A 20,521-nucleotide genomic window follows, 5' to 3' on the forward strand; every position below is an offset into this window, starting at 1 on the left:
TGTCCCACGCAGGGAGGGCTGGCCGTGCCTTAGAAGCGACTTGACAGGAACCATTCTTGGCGGGCGACTTCGCCGTCATTCCGCGAAGCATGTCATCATCCTTTAAAAATACCTCTTTAAAAGAAGCAACTTAGTGTAGGAGCTTTTCTTTCATTAGCAACGTAACCTGGTCCTCTTGGAGAACTGCTTTAGAGGTGGGTGGTCTTTGGCTGGACTCTCGGAAGACGGAGGAAATGAGCGCACCCACCGCGCCCGGGCGTGGGGAGAGGCGGTGGCCGGTTAACTTATCAACGTGCGGTTCGTGTGCAAGTAAATGGTGCATCTTGAAGAGTGGATGGACTCTGATGCATCCAGAACAGTAGGGATGACAGTACTGTATCCAAATGGAGCAAGTTGTGTTACTTGTTCAAGGTGAATCTCTTTTGTTGAGAGTTTATAAGTGTACCACTGTGTTTGAGGTATGCGGTGACAAGTGACTGACAGTAAGTGGCTTGACTGTGTTTTTTCTCTCTTGGAATTGGGAGAGTGTGAAGTCATTGGTAGTCTAGGAACAGAAGTTTTAGTCCTAATCCCAGCTTTGTCACTGACCTTGGACGAGTTATTTTACTTCTCCGTCTGCACCTCTTTAAAAAGAGAATGGTGTAATACACACATTTAACTTATAGTGTCATGACTGGAATGAACTTTAAAGCCCTGAAACACTCAGTAGATGTAAAATAGAGTTAAAATAAGCAGTAAGAGTAACTGTCAAACAGAAAGCTGCTCTCTTGACATTGATAGGACTGAACAAGTCAGCCTTTTCTCCGGAGATAAGTTTAGAATTTTAAGTTAACACTTATATAAAAATAAGCAAGTGCTTAAAAACTCAGTTTTCTAGCAATTACTAGTGTAAAAAAGGGTGTTACCTTTTTTTGTTTTGTTAAAGTTTTCTTTGAACATATATTATTTCTGAAGCATTCTAGTGGGAAACCTTATCTGGATCAGGTAGCCCCTGTTTGCATCGTAAAAACAGGTCTCTTGCCCGGAAGTATGGAAACAGCGTTCTCTCTTAGTGGGATACTACTCAGTGAAGGGTAAAACTAGGAGAGCTTTTCAAAACTACACCAAAACATTATTTTAAACAAGACAAAATCTTGAACATGTAAATTTGCTGTTAGCGCCATAATTTATTTGGGCACTTTAATTTTTTTGTAAAATTTCATTTTCATGTGGTAATATCTTGTAATACATTTACATTATTTGGTAGACATTTCAATTCTTGTCTAGCCATTATAATTAAATTTTTTCTCATGAATGAGTTTGCATTTATTATTTCTGAGTACAAGTGATTGTTTTTGTGACTGTTTTCTGATTTTAAAATAGGGCAGATAGTGTTCCTTAATCAGAAACCAAAATTTACTTTTTTAAAAATATTTTTTTTATTGACTTCATAGAGGAAGGAAGAGGGAGATAGAAACATTAACGATGAGAGAATCATCGATTGGCTGCCTCCTGCACACCTCCTACTGGAGATGGAACCCGAACAATAACCTCCTGGTTCATAAGTCGACAATCAACCACTGAGCCACACTGGCGGGGGCCAAAATTTACTCTTGGGGGTTAGGAGTTGTAAATCTGTTTTTGACAGTTGGTGATTTTGACCATTTTTAAAAAATTTTTTTTCTTTGGGGTGTATAAAGTTTCACAACAATTTTTCAGATCATTCAGAAGTTCTGATTTGGATGAATACATTCAACTTAAATCTGCTTATAAGATAAGTAAAAATAGGACTCTTTAAAAAACTTGCTGAAAGGAAGTATGGAGTCGATGAGGAGGTAGTCAAACATCTAAGCTGAGAGCTGTAATTTTGGCCCTTTTAAAACATTGACAGGTCAGGTTCTAGAGCTAGAAAGGACCTCAGAGGTTGTGCAGCCTCACCACCTCAGAGAAAACCAAGGCTAGAGCATGTGCAGGTCTGTGTTAGGGCTTTCTTATGGTAAGGAAAAGGAAACAGCTGAATCTAAAACACTGTCCTAATGAGAAGAGACTGATCAAGCTTTTTAGTCACAAGGATGCCATATACTCTGAGCATTTCAGAATTTACCCCAGCATTTTGGCGTATATTATCTCATTGAATCTTTTTAAAAAAAAATATATTTTATTGATTTTTTTACAGAGAGGAATAGAGAGTTAGAAACATCGATGAGAGAGAAACATCGATCAGCTGCCTCCTGCACACCCCCCACTGGGGATGTGCCCGCAACCAAGGTACATGCCCTTGACCAGAATCGAACCTGGGACCCTTCAGTCCGAAGGCCAACGCTCTATCCACTGAGCCGAACCGGTCAGGGCATCTCATTGAATCTTGAAAGCAATCCTCTGAGGTAGATGAAAGCATCATCTCACAATCGAAGTGGTTTGAAATGGGGTTCCTTGTGTGAGGAGATGTAGTTTTATGAATTTATGTTGCTTAACTAAAGGTAATTTAAACATTGGTTTAATACTGATATTAATAATTTCAACAAAGATTGAGTGACTAACATGATAGTAATTATACTAGGTCAGTGGTTCTCAACCTTCTGGTCCTTTAAATACAGTTCCTCATGTTGTGACCCAACTATAAAATTATTTTCGTTGCTACTTCATAACTGTAATGTTGCTACTGTTATGAATTGTAATGTAAATATCTGATATGCAGGATGGTCTTAGGCGACCCCTGTGAAAGGGTCATTCGACCGCCAAAGGGGTCGCGACCCACAGGTTGAGAACCTCTGTACTAGGTGATGTCGGGTATCCAAGGATGAGTAAGCCTGTGTCCCTCTCCCAAAGAACTTTCAACTACTAGCTTTCAAGCCTTTTTATAGCATACTTTGCTTTCCTTTTTTTTTTTTTTTTAAAAAGGTTGTTTTAGGATACAGATGCCAAAGGTAGTTGGGCTTATTGAACCAACCCTTTCATTTTATGGAGACTTGTTTTTACATAAATGTGAATGGCCACCATTTAGTTCCCAGCTGAAGGAAGCATCACTCCCCCTGCAAATCCTTTCAGTCGCAGGCTAGATCAGTTGTTTTCCCTATTACGTGTTCTCAGAGCATCTTGTACTTTGCCTTTATAGCACTTCTTAAAATTTGTAATTCTTTGGGTGATAACCTGTCTTTTCCATAAACCTGTCTTTTCCATAAACATGTCTTTTCTGCCTTCTCTGTCCTCCTAGGGCCCTGCAGAGTGACCAGCATAGAGTAGGCCCTTACTGTTTGTACTTGTTGAGTAAATGACAATAAAACGTCCATGTCCATCTATGTCATACTTTAAAAAGGTCTTTAAAAGCTGAAAAACCTATTCAATTTGAGCCCAAAAGTAATAGGTATTTTTAGTAGCTCATATCTTTTTAAAGGCATTGGAAATTATTGTTAATAGGTTACAAATTAGCTTTCTTACAACTGGGAATTGTGTTGCAAGTGATGGTGAAGTAATGGCACAGATTACTTTTGATCTACTTCTGTCAAACAGTGTTACCTACCAGATCTATGTACTAACAAACACCTCTTTAAAGCGATACATACTCAGAATTACTTGGCATTCAAGTCAAAGAGCCTTTCTCCCCACCCCCCATCTTAGATTCCAGGTCACAAATGTGCTGCCCAGAGATGTTATTGAAACAATTTTTACAATAGATAGGACACAGAATTAGATGACTTGCAAGGCCTTTTCAACTCTTAAAATTGTATGATTCTATGCTCAATAATTTGTTTACACTTTAAAATATTTATTGATTTGAGATCTTGATTAATTGTTCCATTTATTTATGCATTCATTAGTAGCTTCTTATATGTGCCCTGACCTGGGATCAAACCCAGAACCTAGGGCTAGCTCTAACCAACTGAGTTACCTGGGCAGTCATTTTTAAATGAAAATAAATTCATCTTTCTATTGGGAAGATATCTTCATGGATTCATTGCCTACTTCTTGAATGAGAATTGGGAAGTGTGGAGTATAGTGAAGGCAAGTTGAATACATTGTGATTCTAGGTCCGTGATGGCGAACCTTTTGAGCTCGGCGTGTCAGCATTTTGAAAAATCCTAACTTAACTCTGGTGCCGTGTCACATATAGAAATTTTTTGATATTTGCAACCATAGTAAAACAAAGACTTATATTTTTGATATTTATTTTATATATTTAAATGCCATTTAACAAAGAAAAATCAACCAAAAAAATGAGTTCGCGTGTCACCTCTGACACATGTGTCATAGGTTCGCCATCACTGTTCTAGGTCTTTATGCTGGAAAAAGCTTTGTCTTCACCATGCTGAGATGGAGCGAGGGTCTAAAGAGTCCATTAGTAACAGTTAAAATATTTTTAGAGCCAGAGTTTACCCAGGATGGTGATGGGTTGAGTTGGGAGAAAATGATCATTCTGTATGGAAAATATTCTCTTTGGCAAAGACTGCAGGACCACCTGTTGGTGACTGAGGAATTAATGCTTTGTGTGGGAGGGTGAACTGGATGCCTTTTAGAGCCCCCCTCCCCTCCCTTGACTACTTTTAGACACGGGATTGCTCCAGAGAAGGTCATGTTCTTCACACTTTTCTCCCCGTTTGTAATTTTTATTTCTCTGTGCTCACCATTCATAGTTTGAAAGAGGCTTAGAAGTCTCGAACTTCTTATAGCAAATTTACTTGGAGACATTTTGTACTTAGTAGGGCACATGTGGAATTGAGTGGAAATGTAGAATTTTTTTCCATTAAGGGCTACTCAATGACTTCTGAAATAGTAAAGATTTAGTTGTTTGTAGAATCTCATATACTGAGGGGAAAGCATCTTAATTGATCACTTACAGCAGGTTTGAGAAACTCATGTACCTTGGTTTTCTTGACCTTGAAACAGAGAATGATGAGATTTTGAAAGACTCCATGGGTGGATATCGGCAATGGCAAGGACCTCCCAAATATGTCAGTGAAATCCATGAGATAGTCATAAATGCCATTCCTTAAGCAAATATTTATGGGGCATGCTTACCTGATATGAATTACTGTTCTAGATGCTGGGTGTAGACAGAGTCTCCACCCTCAAAAAACTTGTCACCTATGTTGTTACCATTGAGTTCATCTAATGTTTATTGTGCTCTGGTAGAAAACTTGAGCAAGAATTAAAATATAGTTAGTGGATTTTGCCACTGACTAGTTTGGCCAAATGCCTAAAGAATCTTGTTTTAAAAATAAATGTGGAGATTTTTGTAGTCTGGTATTTGATATCTTATTTACATATTTATATTTAATATGTTTTTAAATATATATTTTTATTGATTTCAGAGAGGAAGTGAGAAGGAGAGAGAGAGAGATGGAAACATTAGTGATGAGAGAGAATCATTGATCGGCTGCCTCCTGCATGCCCCACGCTGGGATTGAACCCGCAACCCCGGCATGTGCCCTGTCTGGGAATTGAACCGTGACCTCCTGCTTCATAGGTCAATGCTCAACCACTGAGCATGCCGGCCGGGATAATGTTTTTATTGACTTGAAAGAGAGAGAGAAACATTGATGTGAGAGAGAAATATCTATCAGGTGCCTCCCGTACGAACTCCAACTTGGGATTGAACCTGAAATCTTTTGGTGTACAGGATGATGCACAACCAACTAAGCCACACTGGTTTTATTTATATTTAATGAGGTTAGTTTGTGCAGAAATATGAAATGTGGTCCTATTTGGTTATTTAGGAGTGGACATCAAAAATGGAAATAACTTTAATTGGTAGACATTTTCAGTTTTAACTTTCAGAACATTTTAAGTGGTCTGAGACAGTCAGTGACAAGTTATCTTATCCTGTAAACATATGGCATCTGTTTTCAATAATAGATAAGGTATGTCTTGTTTTTTTAAAAAAACACCTCATTCATCAAGTTATGTACATTGGAGTTATGTACATTCATCAAGTTGTGTATAAGGTACTGCTGTCTGTTGTGGATAACTTGAAGGTGATTTCAGGTCTGTAAGGAGCTTGTGTTTTTGTACTGATAATTGTAACACAATAGAAGGCACTGAAGGAGCATACTGTGAAAGGTATTTTGCACCGTATTTTTTTCTGCTTGATATAGATTGGAGATATTTCCATATTAGTAAGTGAGGAGCTTCTACACACTTGCTTTATAATCCATACTGTGGATGTGTCATGCTATTTAACCAGATGACTCTTAATTGTTAATTTTTTAAATACAAATGGTGCTACAGAGAGTAACATTGCATGTGTAGTAATGTGCACAGAGGCAGGTATATCTATAGGATGCATTTCTTTTTTTTCCTATAGGATACATTTCTAGAGGAGGTTGAGGTGCTGCTGGGTTAGAGGGTACTGCTAGGTCATGTGTATTTTTGATAGACATCATCACATTACTCTCCATGGAGAGGGGCTGTGCTAGTGTATATTTGGACAGAGCACCTGTGTCACCACAGCCTCACCAACAGGGTGTTGTCAGACTTTTGCATTTGATCTGATGGGTGAGAAATTAGTGTAGTTTTTGCTTGTTTTTCCCTTGTAACAAAAGAGATTGAGCATCTTTCTATATATTAAGAGTGAAATGTATTTCTTCTTATGTGAACTCTCTTTTATAGCCCTTGCCCATTTTCCTGTTGGATTGTTTGATATCCTGATTTTTAAAAAGGAGCTCTTTATGTATTAGGGAGATTAGCTCTTTGAGATATGAATTACAGATTTTTTCTTCCCAGTTTGTGTTCTGTCTTGTAACTGTGCTTAGGGGTGTGTGTGTGTATGTATATGTTTTTTTGCCATCAAGAATTTTCTTATTTTTTGTAGTTAAATTTACAAGTTTTCTTTTATAAAACTAGAGGCCTGGCTGGTGGGGTCGCTCGTCCTGGCTTGCACCCTCTCACAATCTGGGACCACTTGGGGGATGTCGAACTACTGGTTTTGGCCTGATTCCTGCAGGCCAGGCCGAGGGACCCCACCAGTGCACAAATCCATGCACCGGGCCTCTAGTATGCCTATAAGATCTTTGGTTAATCTCTTCCTGCTCTCCCCTCCCCCCCTTCCCTCTGAGATTCATCAGTCTGTTCCATGTTTCCATGCCTGTGCGTTGAGCATCTACCCCCTGGTGGTCAGTGTGCATCATAGCTACCAGTCGAACGGTTGGACGGTCGCTTAGGTTTTTATATATATAGATTTATAGATAATTTTGACCCATAGTTTTATTATTTAGGTGTTTACCACTTGATATTCTCCAGAGTCTAAGTAACAGAAAAGAATTACATTTTAATATTTGAGAATTTGATTTAACGGACTTTTTTTTGGAAGCAAGAGATGAACATTAGCATGTGCCGTGAAAAAGCTGGTGGACAGTGATTCACTAGTACTCTTCATGGTTTAGCATACCTCAAATATATTATGTTAGGGATGTTTTGGTTTGCATATAACAGGAAACCCAACTCAAACTGGTTTACACTTTAAGGGGTATGCATTGGCTTATGTCATTGAAAGTTCCAGAGGTATTATGGGCTTCAGGCGTGGTTTGATTGGGGTTCCAGCTCTGTTTGCTGAGATTTGCTTGGTTTTGTTTTCCACTGTTTGTTGGCAGAATGGTGGTAGGCATGGAGCAGAATGAAAGCCAGTATCTAGGATGAGAGTGAACAGTGTTTCTTGTCACTTTCTCAGAAGAATAAGGAGGATTGTTGCACAGAAGCCCCCAGCAAACCTCCTTTGATGCATTGCCCAAATTGGATTACCCGCCCATTCCTGTGGCCAAGGAAATGCTATGGTGCACTGGTTGACCAACCCACACCTTTAGCAAGTGGGATTAGATTATCTAGTACCCTGATTGGTCTGGAGCCCTCTCTGGAGCGGTGAGTAGATACCAGACAGGAGAATAAATCTATAGATCAGTGGTTCTCAACCTTCCTAATGTCGCGACCCTTTAATACAGTTCCTCATGTTGTGGTGACCCCAATTTCATTGTTACAAATTGAACATAATTAAAGCATAGTGATTAATCACAAAAACAATATGTAATTATATATGTGTTTTCTGATGGTCTTAGGCGACCCCTGTGAAAGGGTCGTTCGGCCCCCAAAGGGGTCGCGACCCACAGGGTGAGAACCGCTGCTATCGATAGACACTGGGTAGGAAACCAAGAGTTGCAGACTACACTGAGGGTCTCACACTAGGTTAGGTACGGGGGACTCAGACATAATAGACACAGTTCTTTCATTAAGGGGAGCTCATAGTGAGATGCAGCAGTAAAGAAGGGAAATAGAGCGCATTCGAGTTGGCAAGTTGAGCCTGGCCTAGGCTGCATTTGTAAACCTCTTTTCTTTGCTCTTGCTGTTTGACTATTATCAGTGCCCTTCCAACTTTTCAGTTTTGGAATTTTTTGTTTGACTCTGTCTTCCCCATTACCATGTGAATCATTTTTAAAATATATTTTTATTGATTTCAGAGAGGGAGAGAGAGATAAAAACATCAATGATGAGAGAGAATCGTTGATTGGCTGCCTCCTAAACTGAGGATTGAGCCTGCAAACCAGGCATGTGTCCTTGACTGGAATCGAACACAGGACCCTTCAGTCTGCAGGTCAACGCTCTATCCATTGAGCCAAACCGGCTAGGCATACCCTGTGAATCTTGAGAGTGGAAACCATCTTATTCGTCCATGCCCATTGTGGTGCCTGTGCATAGTAGGCAGCACATTGTATTTGATTTTACATGAATGAATCGGTTGAGATTAGAGTCCTCTAAGCACTTACTTGAGTAATTTAATCTTTAAAATCCCTGTCACAGGCCACATATGGTCAGTGTTAGTTATCAAAGCTCACAGATAGCCTTGCCAGTGCCTTTTGCATTGCTTGAGAGGCTCTGAGACATTCTTCACAGCCTCAGGTCTTGTGCTATTTAGAGTTGTGGGCTGTCCCAGGAGAAGGCTGTGTATAGTGTTTTGATCGCCTGGTGCTGGCATTGTTTGGAAGCTATGTTCATCCTTATCCTGATGTCCTGGGAAAAAAGTGTCCCTTCTTCCCATTAAATATAGGAATTGCACACCTTACAGTGCTCTTTTCCCCGCTCTGGATTTTGGAATAGGTGTACGCTTAGCTAGCAAAACTAAGGGCATTATTAGCTCGGCTAATTAATAAATGGGGGGTGTTATGCTCAGGGCTTTCCCTGATGTGGCAGTTGGATTTCCCATTGAGTTCAGGGAGTGGGGTACAGGTTGAGCTGGAAAAGCTTCACAGAGTCCCGCCGCCGGAGTGCAAGTGCAGCCCTGGACCAGGCCCAGGTCCATTGCCACTCCCCTGGCGTCCTTTGGAGCCTCTGCCCATAGACTCATGCTGCTTTTCTTCCTTCCTCGTGACTGTATACTGACTTCTGGCCTCCTCTGCTCATTGAAGACTCTGGTATCTGCCTCACAGCCTTTCTTTCCACTGGAGTTCTGCTGTCTTCCTGAATAGTTTCATGTCCACCATACAACCCGTCAAGCACCTGGCTTTTGTCCGTGGTCTCTTCTAGTCCACCTCTGGCTCTCTCCTGTGGCGTTACTCTTATTATCAGCTGAAGTGGCTTCAGCCCCAGAATTGCTAATTCAGATAGAAACAGTTGTCCTTCTGCTCAGTGTGACCTTGGCTCCCACCGCTCTATTTCTCCAGGGTACTGGCTGCTCAGCTTCATGCTGCCAAATCCGTTGGCCACTCTGCAGCCCAACTTCCTTGACACCGCTAATACTCTTCTCTTTATTGAAACATTCCTTGTCGTGACACTTAATCTCAACTTTTACCTTTTGTTGTCCACATCTTTATTTTTTTAAAATATATTTTTATTGATTTCAGAGAGGAAGGAAGAGGGAGGGAGAGATAGAAACTTCAATGATGTGAGAGAATCACTGATCAGCTGCCTCCTGCACACCCCACACTGGGGATCAAGCCTACAACCCAGGCTTGATCGGGAATCGAACCTCGACCTCATGGTTCATAGGTCGATGCTCAACCACTACGCCACACTGGCCGGGGATCTGGTCCACATCTTTCTGGCAATTCACTACTTCTGCCTTTGCCAGTTCTTTTTCTCTCCCTAGTCTTTTCTGGATTTCCTTAAAACAGCCCTGTTTCCCTTTGTCACTCCTATTATAAGTCTCTACTGTATCTGTATCTTTTGTTCCTAAACTGTTTATGACCTCCCCCCCCCAAAAAAAGAGAGAGAAAGATATTATTGCAATAAATTAATCCAGTGGGTATTTCATTGAGAACAGGAATCCATTATTAGGGCAATTAAAACTGATACTACATGTGCTCTAGCGAAGTTCTGTCACCATCTTCTTGATAGTGACTTTGGCCAGTTTCTTCTGCTTCTGCTGGCTTTTATTTTCTGGACCATCTGTCTGGGATCATAGGTAATGGGCATCACTTGGTTGGAACCGTGACTGTCCTATGCAGAGCTGGGACCTGCTCCGAAGTCACTGGAACACTCAGGTTGCTGCCACTCTCAGATGCAGGGCTCAGTTGTCAGCTTGAGCTTCAGTCCTTCATTCATAGTTTTTTTGTGTTTTTTTTTAACAAACTTGCTAGAGTTTGTCAATTGAAATTTTGTTTCAGAGAGTCAACTACTATCTTTTTGTTTTGTTCATATTTGCTGTCTTTATTTCTTTTCTTTTTTTAACATTGACTTGAGAGAGAGTGAGAAACATTGACTTGTTCCAATTATGCATTCATTGGTTGATTCTTGTATATGTTCTGAGCAGGGATTGAATCTACAACCCTGACCATACTCTAACTAACTGAACTATCTGGTCAGGGTTTTTCTTTCTTTCTTTTTCTTTTTCTTTTCTTTTCTTTTTTTTTTTAGATTTCCTTTGTTCCTTTTCTAGCTCTCTGAATGGAAAACAGGTTTCAGCCTTTCTTTTTAATGATGTGCTCCAGGCTGTAGAAGTCCCTCTAAATATTGCTTTAACAGTCTCCCTGTTAGATATGTGGTAATATCATTGTCACTAAAATCTAAATATTTTATTTACACTTTTATTCCCTTGAATCTCTAACCAGGTTTTTTTGTTTGTTTGTTTTTCTTTTTCTAAGCAGGCATTTTTTTTTTTAGTTTCTGTTTATGTTATTTAATTTTGTTCTTGATTAACTTATTTGCATAATATGATCATAGAATGTTTTTTTGAAAAATATATTTTTATTGATTTCTTCAGAGAGGAAGGGAGAGGGAGATAGAAACATCAATAATGAGAGACAATCATCGATTGGCTGCCTCCTGCATGCCCCCCACTGGCAACTGAGCCAGAAACCGTGACCTCCTGGTTCAGAGGTCGACCCTCAACCAATGCGCCACACTGGCTGGGTGAAATGTTCCATGTATTTTTAAAAGAATATATGCACCCAGGCTCAGGGTGACATCTGTGTATGTGTGTTTGATCAAGTTTTGAATGCCCTTCACATTGTCCATAGCCTTACAGTGTTTGTGGCTGCTTTATCTATCAGTTCTGCATACGTCTGTTCAGTACTCACTGATTCTGGACTTGTCCATTTCTTTGTCACTTTTGCTTTATATTAAATTCAGAATCGTTACTTTTTGTAGATTGTTCTTCATGTTGGTATACTGTATTTTTTTATTATCTCTTCTTTTGCCCCAAATTTTACTTTGAAGATTGGAAAATCAGCTTATTTTTGTTATCATTTGCATGAAATGTCTTTCTATCCCTTATTTTCAACGTATTTATGCAATTTTGTTTTCAATGTGTCTTTCTGGTCCTCTTAAATGTTTTCTATTTCATTGTTATTCATGACACGCTCTTTTTCCCTCCCTCCTCTACCTACTTTCACTCCATCAGAAATTCCTCCAAAGTAGATATTGAATACATCTACTTTTGTATTCACTGTTCTCACTCATGTTGCCTGGACACCACACAGCCTTCTGACTGGTCCGCTTTGCTTTTGCTGCCCTCTAATTTATTCTCTATTTAGTGGCCAGAGTGATCTTTAAAAATGGGAATCTGGTTGTCACTCCCAGGCTGAACATCTTTCAATGGTTCTTGTTGTGTTTAGTATTAAAAACAAAAATATTAACATGGACAACTAGGCCCTGCATGAGCTGGCACTAATTACCTTATTATCCTTTTTCCCCTTTACTGTATCTTTCTCACTGGCTTCCTTTTAATTCTTCTAACAAACCTTACCCTTCTTGCCACCGATTTTTCTTATGTGCTGTTTCCTTTGCCTGGAATGTACTAGGTGTACCAGTTAATAATGAAGATGTTTTTCAATAGATGGAGTTACACATGTTGATATATATGCAATTTGATATGTATGCTACTTTGTTGTATTGACAGCAAGCTTCAAAACTTCATATGTCAAATTTGCTGAAGGTGTTAACATCATAGATTTTTTTTCTTGCTTGAAAATGTTGAATTTCGTGCCAAAAAAGCATTTGCGGGAAGTTTTAATTCATTACTTTATTTTGAAAAGAAAATTATCATATACTTCGGGAAGCTTATGGTAAACATGCTCCATCTCAAGATACTTGTGAACACTGGTTTAAATGCTTTAAAAGTGATGATTTTGATGCGAAAGACAAGGAATGTCCAGGTCCACTGAAAAAGTTTGAGGACCAATAATTACAGGCATTATTGGAAGAAGATACGTGTCAAACTCAAAAGCAACCTGCAGAAGGATTAAACATTGCTCAGCAAACAATTTCCGATCATTTACAAGCAATGGGAAAGATTTTAAAGTAAGGAAAATGGGTGCCACAACAACTGAACGAAAGACAAATGGAAAACCAAAAAGTCATCAGTAAAATGTTATTCATTGGCACTAAAGAAAGTCTTTTTTGCATCCAATTGTGACTGGTGATGAAAAGTGGATTTATTTTGAGAATCCCAAATGCACAAAATCATGGGTTGATCCAGGTCAACCATCAACATCGACTGCAAGCCCAAATCACATTGGAAAGAAAACAATGCTCCGCGTTTGGTGGGATCAGGAAGGTGTGGTGTATTATGAGCTTCTAAAACCAGGTGAAACCATTAATACTGATCGCTACAGACAACAAATAATCAATTTGAACCATGCTTTGATCGTGAAACGACCAGAATGGGGCAGAAGATACAGCAAAGTAATTTTGCTTCATGATGACGCACCATCACACACTTCAAAACCAGTTAAAGACACGTTAAAAGATCTTGCCTGGGAAGTATTAACCCACCCGCTGTATTCACCAGACCTTGCTCCTTCCGATTACCACTTGTTCCCATCAATGGCACACGCACTTTCTGAGCAGCACTACAAAACATACGAAGAAGTGGAAAATTGGGTCTCTGAATGGTTTGCCTCAAAACAAGAAAAGTTCAATTGGGGCGGTATCCACAAATTACCTGAAAGATGGGGGAAATGTGTAGCTAGCGATAGACATTACTTTGAGTAAAGCACTTTTGATGTTTCTCTTGAAATTATCATGTTTTCTTTGATTACAAAATCCGCCATTATTAACTGGTACACCTAGTACTTCCACTCCCTATCCCTTCACCTGTTTAATTCCTACTTCTTTAAATCTTAGTTCATGTCATTTTTGTCCAAGCCTCTTATCCTGACCCCTAGGCTAGGTCACATCTCCTGTTAGCTTCTACCAGGTCATCTCTCTAGCACATGTCATGACAATAATAAAATAATTTGAATTTGAAATTTAATGTCCCTTTTCTCCCCACCCCCTAAACTAGATTGCAAACACAGGAGAGCTGGTTTTATCTGATCTTTGCTGAATTCCTTATGTCTCACTCAGCGCCTTTAATGTATTATAGGCATTCTATAAATATTTGAATGAATGGATAAATGTATAAGTGACTTTGTCACTTGTTTATTGATGTGGTTAGATTACTATGATAAGCATATTGTCTTGAATATACTTGGTATTTGATGAAATATTTCAAAGAATCAGTCTCTGATCTTTCTCATCTCTGTCTTGAGATAATGTACTGAAAGAACAAAAGCTGTATGTGAACTCCATTCATCTGTACCTTACTCCTCTCTTCCCCCCTTCCCCATACATATCTACCACATATACATCTTACCTTAGCACTGGCAACAGGGAGGTACATGGAAGAAAGCTAAGAAATCGGTTGTCTTAGAAGGAAAGTCTTGTAATCATTCAAATCACTAATAAGTTTGGTGTGTGGGAGTTTTTCTTTCACTGGTGGCAGTGAAAGGGAATAATCCCCCCCGCTCCCCCTTCCCCGATTAAAGTTAAAAGTTAAGGGTATGTTTATGATAGAAACTCTGGAAACTTCAAGTAAGGAAAAAAAATTCTCATCTCCCACAGCTGTTTGTGTTTTGGTGTTTTTTCTGCCAAACCTTTTTGGTGCTTAGTTATGTATTTTAAAATAATTTAGGTTCCCAGTCTCTAATATTGTGTCTGGTACCATGTAGATGCTCATGAGTATTTAGAGAATAAACCCAGGTATGTGTTCTTTTTCAACTTTAAGATCTTCTGCAGCTTCCTAATTTAGTATCTAAATAAGCATTGCTTTTGCTGATGGTGTTCATAACCTATTTTAGAGTAGTTGAGCTTTACATGAAGGTGTGATTTTTTGTTTTGTTTTAATGAACCTATTAGATCATTGTAGAAAGTTCCTTGGGCTAAATATTTTGGAGTTACTTGTGAGTTCTTTCTTTTTCCTAGTCTACTTCCAATTCTTCAGTAAAGTCTGTTGGGTTTGCCTTAAAATATATCCAGAACCATGCTCTAGCCGGTTTGGCTCAGTGGATAGAGCGTCGGCCTGCAGACTCAAGGGTCCCAGGTTCAATTCCGATCAAGGACACATGCCCAGGTTGTGGGCTCAATCCCCAGTAGGGGGCGTGCAGGAGGCAGCTGATCAATGATTCTCTCTCATCGATGTTTCTGCCTCTCCCTCTTCCTTCCTCTCTGAAATCAATAAAATACATTTTAAAAAAAACAACTCTCTCTATATATATTATGTATATATCTCCAGAACCTGATCACCTCTACCTCCACCTTCACCTCCTCAGTTTAAGGAAGCATCGTCTCTCACTTGGATCATCTCAGTGGTCTCCAGATGGGCTCCTGCTTCTCCCCTTGCCTCTAACAGTTTTCTGATGGCAGTGGTGATCTTTTAAACAGTACAGGTCAGATCGTGTTTGTCCACCGCTTAAAACTTTTGGATGCTTGTTCACATCACTGAGAATGAGATCTAATTTCCTTATTATGATCCGGCACCTTCTTTCTCCCCAAATGCCTGGAGTGATTTGCTACCACACTGTGAGCACATTCAGCCCTCTGAGCCATTGTGTGTGCTCTTGCCTCTGACTAGAATCCTTGCCACAGGCTGGCTCCCTCACTTCTTCACATCTCTGCCCAAGTGTGAGCCTGCCAAAGAAGCTTTCTATTGCCCAACCCAGGAAAGCTTTACCATCCCCCACCGCCTAAGCCCCTCAACTCCCTTCCTGACGGGCATTTCTTCGTAGTCCTCATCACTCTCCAATACACACTGATTACTCGATTACCCTCCTACAGTCCATGGCAGGAGGGGGCTCTGTCTGCATTGCTGAGACCCCAGTGCCTACACAATGCTTCGAACATGTAGTGGAGCTCAGTAAATACTGTTAAGTGAATAGTGAAAGGAATTTATCTCGATTAACTTAGTGAAAAATCTTCATTTAGGACATAGGTATTATGACTTGTCAGAGGTATATTTGATTTCTTAAATAGGTAATCCACCTGGTTCAAAATTCAAAGGTCATGCGGTGATTTCTCTCATCCTGTCCCCTAGCTCCCTGTCCTCCTCAGAAGTAACTAGTGTTAAGTCTTGTGTGTATTTCCAGACATGGCCTGTGGCTTTACAAAATCACAGATACAGTCCTCTCCATTAAAAAATGCAAATTTTAGCATCTGTATTTTTTCATACCTTTTTTTGGTTTGTTTCCTAAAATGTATTTTGGAGATTATTCTTTGTCAGTGTGTAAAGAGCTTCTTTATTTGGTTGATGGCAGCACAATGTCCCATTGTACAAATGTACCATAGTCCCTCTTTGATGGACATTGAAGTTGTCTCCAGTCCAGTGGGTAGTTCTACAAACTATGCTGCAATAAATAGCCTTATACAAGTATCATTTTGCCATGTTGCTAGTATATCTGAGGATTAAATTCCTATGAGTGGGATTGCTGGGTTAAAGAGCATGTGCATTTGTGGTTTTGATAGACACAGATTGCCTTCCACAGCTTGTACCAATCTATACTTCTGGCACAGTGTGCTGTTATTTAATCTTTGCCAGACTGACAGATGAGACATGATATAACACCATCGTTTGTGTTTCTCATTCTATGAGTTAAGCATCATTTCATATACTTAAGAGCCATTTGTATTCTCTTTCCTGTGAGTTGTCCAGTCCTGTACCATTTTCTACTAGGATTTTGGTGTGTGTTTTTCTATTGACTTGTAGGAGTTCTCTTTTATGCAGATTAGCCCTTAATCTATCGTCTGAGTTGCAGACATGCAGACATTTGGTTCCATTTGTCAGTTGACTTCTGGTTTTGCTTGCGGTGTTTATTCTAAGTAGAAATTTTGTTTTATTTTTTATAGGAAAATGTATTAATTTTTTCTCATGGCTATGGGTTTTGAGTCATACTTAAATCTCCTAACTATATTTTAAAACATCTTAATGGTTTCTTCTTGTACTTCTGAGTTTCATTGTTTACATTTGATATCTCCTTGGTACTGCTGAGATTTATTTATTCTGGTATAAGATGTAAGATGAGGTTTCAAACCACACACACACACACACACACACTTTTTGTTTTGTTATCCTCTCCTGAGGATATTTTTTCCATTGATTTTTAGAGAGAATGGAAGAGAGAAGGAGAAAGGGAAGGAGGGGTAGAGGAAGGGAGGAGAACATTGATGTGAGAGAGACACATTGATTGGTTGCCTCCTGCACGCACCCTGACCAGGGCCGCACCCCGACCAGGGCCGCACCCCAACTAGGGCCAGGGATAGAACCTGCAGCCTAGATACTGGGAATTGAACCCAAGACTCTTTGGTGCATGGGCTGACACTCTAACCATTGAGACACACCAGCCAGGGCTCTTCTCCCCTTTTTGGGGCGAGCAAACAATTAGGATTTCTTGCTATTTCTTGATCTCTATGTCTTATATGAGGGATAATTTGTCTGCAGTTTTCTGCTGAACTCCGAGTGATGGAGAACAGTGGGGCCATGACCAGTATATTTTTCAGTGTAAGTTGTGGTTATGTTTGTCTTATCAATGTTGACTTAAAAAGAGTGGGTGAAATGCAATCTACTGGTAAACATTGTTTTGAAACAGATTTTGTAGAATTTTTATTTGATAAAGATTGATAAGATTAGTAATAAAAGAGGCAATGCTAGCTAGTTAACTTAAGGAACATGTTTAATACATTATATAAAACTAAAGAAATGATTTTTCTCTCTCATTTGAATGACTCATGTTTGAGGCCTCTTAGCTCCCTTGATTAATGCCTAGTAATACCAGTTCATAAAGAGGAGAGTTTAGTGAGGGCTTGAGTCTCAGGTGGCCGTGTTTCTCCTTTCTAGTAGACTCTCTGTGTGGGCCATCATGTTGCAGGAAGAAAGCTTTTGGCTATAGTGATAGAGGGAGTTTTGGGATCACCTGCATCAGAATAAAGATGGTCTTTTACTGCTTTTGCTCTTTTTTTCCCCATTTCCATGCCACTCAGTCTGGCTTTACCTATGGTCCCATTTCTGCTGCAATGCCATTTTTACCATGTGGCTAAGTTTCCCAGGATTTGTAAGTCTCACTCTACTAAAACTATCAAACCCAAGCTGAGCATAGTAAGCATGCTAGCCAACCAGTGGCCTCTTCAAAATCTCTCTGTCCCCATTTCTGTGGTGAACAAGATGGCCAAGCTCAGACCTTGTTGCCCCTGCACACTTGTTTTGTGTGTCTGCTTGACTCGGGCTCTCAAGTGCCATCCCACATCCTCGCCTCTACTGTTGCCTAAATATTTGACTTCCTACATTTACTGAAACCATCGAGCTCCTCTTCTCTCTTCCTTTACAGCAGTGGTTGTCTTAAGTGTGGCCCTGCAGCAGCAGCAGCAGCAGCAGCAGCAGCATCTGCTCAGCATTTGTGAAAATGCAGATTCTGGGGCCCACTACTGATCTGCTGAATCAGAAACTCTGGGGTGGGGCACAGCAGTGTGTTCACCTTGCCGGCCAGGTGATTCTGATGTGCTAACCTTTGAGAACCAATGCTTATCAGATCCAATTCAAGGCTCTCCTCACAGGAAACTTGCAGTAAAAGCGTATTAGCTATTTAATTCGTAGATTATATTAATAGCTATTGATTAATTTGTATATCATCACAGCTACCATTTATTCAACACCTACTCTGTGTGGGGTACTAAACTAGGTGCTTTCACATAGACCGTCTCATCCTCACAAACCCTGTGCAGACTGGGTAGTGGTGGTTCCCACTTTCTATACAGGTGAGCGAGGGGAGGCTCTGAGGGATGAAGGGCTTGCCAGGGCTGCACAGCTGGCAAGTGGCAGCATCCTCTCTAGCATTCCACTCTGCCTTTCGTGTGGATCCTTGTTCCCAAGAGTACATGTGAGTATGTGACTGTCATGTGGTCATAGAACAAATGGTTGCAATACCCACATTTCCGATTTCTCCCATCATAGTCTTAACCCCATCCACTGAGTAGCAACCTTTCAGCTTTTTTAGAAATAAAAACACAGGCTATTTTATTTCTTTTTCTTAATATTCATTTATTTACAGTATGTCAGAGAAGTGGGGGGTAAAGGAGGCTTTGATATCATAGTCCAGCTTCCACATTTTCACATAGCCATCATGTTCTACTCAGTGTATTTGTCTCAGAAATTAACTTGTATTTCCGTCAAGATGTACATTGGTATACTAGACAGATCTGGCCTCTAAACTTATTTTTACAACTTAAGAAATTATACTACATTGAATTTAGTAAAATCTTAAGTGGTTGGAAAAAGTTATTTTGCTGGCTTTGCCTGAGTCCAGCTGAGTGGTGAGAGTGAAGGGGACAATATCAGCCGATTGCACCCTTCTTCAACCCCGGGGACAGGGTCATTTCTGACGAGGAGAGAGGGCTGTCGTTTAGGCTACAGGTGCTTCCTCTCTTTTGACCTTACTCCCTTCTCACTTTCAGATGTCACCCCATATATTTAAGTACACAGATTTTTGGACAGGCAACTAGATAGAAAAATACACTTTTTTTAAGTGCCTGCGAGGAATCAAATATTTGTTTTCATGCTCACACACTGTACTTCTTGGTTTGAGTGCATTTAACAAATGTAAATTGATCTTATTGACTTGTGATAATGTTTAATGCATAGCACTTTGTGTTCAAATCACCTTACACATTTAACTCCTTAATCTTTAAACATTGTTTGTTAGAACTGTTTATTAATGTAGTGCCCCTTATCTGTGGGGGTTACGTTCCCAGGCCCTCAGTGGATGCCTGAAACTGCAGATAGTACCAAACCCTACATATACTGTGTTTGTTCCTGTACATACACACGATACTTTCATTTATAAATTAGGCACAATAAGAGATTAACCACAATAACTAATAATAAAATAGAACAATTATAACAATATGCTAAAGTAAAACTTACGTAAATGTGGTGTAGATATGCTGGACAAAGGGATGAATTATGTCCCAGGTGGGACGGCACAGGATGGCGTGAAATTTCATCACACTCCTCAGAATGGCACGCATTTTAAAACTTGTGAATTATTTATTTCTGAAAGTTCCCATTTGATATTTTTGGACTATGGTTGAATGTGGGTAACTGCAAAAGCAAAGCTACCAATAAGGGGAGGGAGATGATACTATATTCTTATTTTCCCATTTTGTGGAAACGGTGGTGTGGAATGGCAAGAAGCTCGTCTAAGCTCACGGGGCTAGGAATGGCAGAAACGGAATGATTGGTCTCCCAACCACACTTCAAAGTGTCATGTAAGTTTTCAACTAGAGTTTTCTCTAGAGTCTTACACTTTTGAAATGGTACACTAGTCAATGTTTTTGTTTTCCTGGATTAGGGCCTGCGTGGCGGATGGGATTGACATGTGAGTTCGCACAGAAATAATTCAGGTTCTTTAAAAATGTTAAACAATTGAGTTGTTTGCCAGGGACTCAGGCTGAAAGAGTTGTGGGAATGGGCTTTGGCCTTAGTTGCTCAGGAACTTTGAATTATCAGGAAGCAAACACCTCCCTTCTCCCTACTGTTCTGCCTGCAACCTCAACCTAGAGTAGCTGCCAGCAGCTGGAACACACCTGTGAACTTTGCACCAACTACATGAGTGTCGTTTGGTTTATGCTAAGCTTAATGAGCTTTGCAAGGATTTCTATACTTTTAATATAATTTCAAGTTCTGAGAATTGGTTGTTGTTGTTGTCTGATGTAGAACCAAGAAGACCACAGGCAAAAGGAAAGGAGATAGAAATGAGGGCTTTGGGTTCAGTTTACTAGTGCTTTTCCTGAGTTTACTGGGTGTAGTACACATAAT

The 20,521-nt window shown here is 39.9% G+C and overlaps 1 protein-coding gene across 8 annotated transcripts in view; it reads left to right on the top strand.

Moving 5' to 3' along the window:
- LOC139009182 (WD repeat-containing protein 20) overlaps positions 1-20,521 on the top strand; it is a 52,479-nt gene that overhangs the window by 1,259 nt on the left and 30,699 nt on the right. The gene's annotated exons all lie outside the window — the stretch shown is intronic.

Source organism: Myotis yumanensis, unplaced genomic scaffold, assembly GCF_028538775.1.
Source record: "Myotis yumanensis isolate MYYU_CA2020_CCGP unplaced genomic scaffold, mMyoYum1.0.hap1 SCAF_1, whole genome shotgun sequence".
Lineage (NCBI taxonomy): Eukaryota > Metazoa > Chordata > Mammalia > Chiroptera > Vespertilionidae > Myotis > Myotis yumanensis.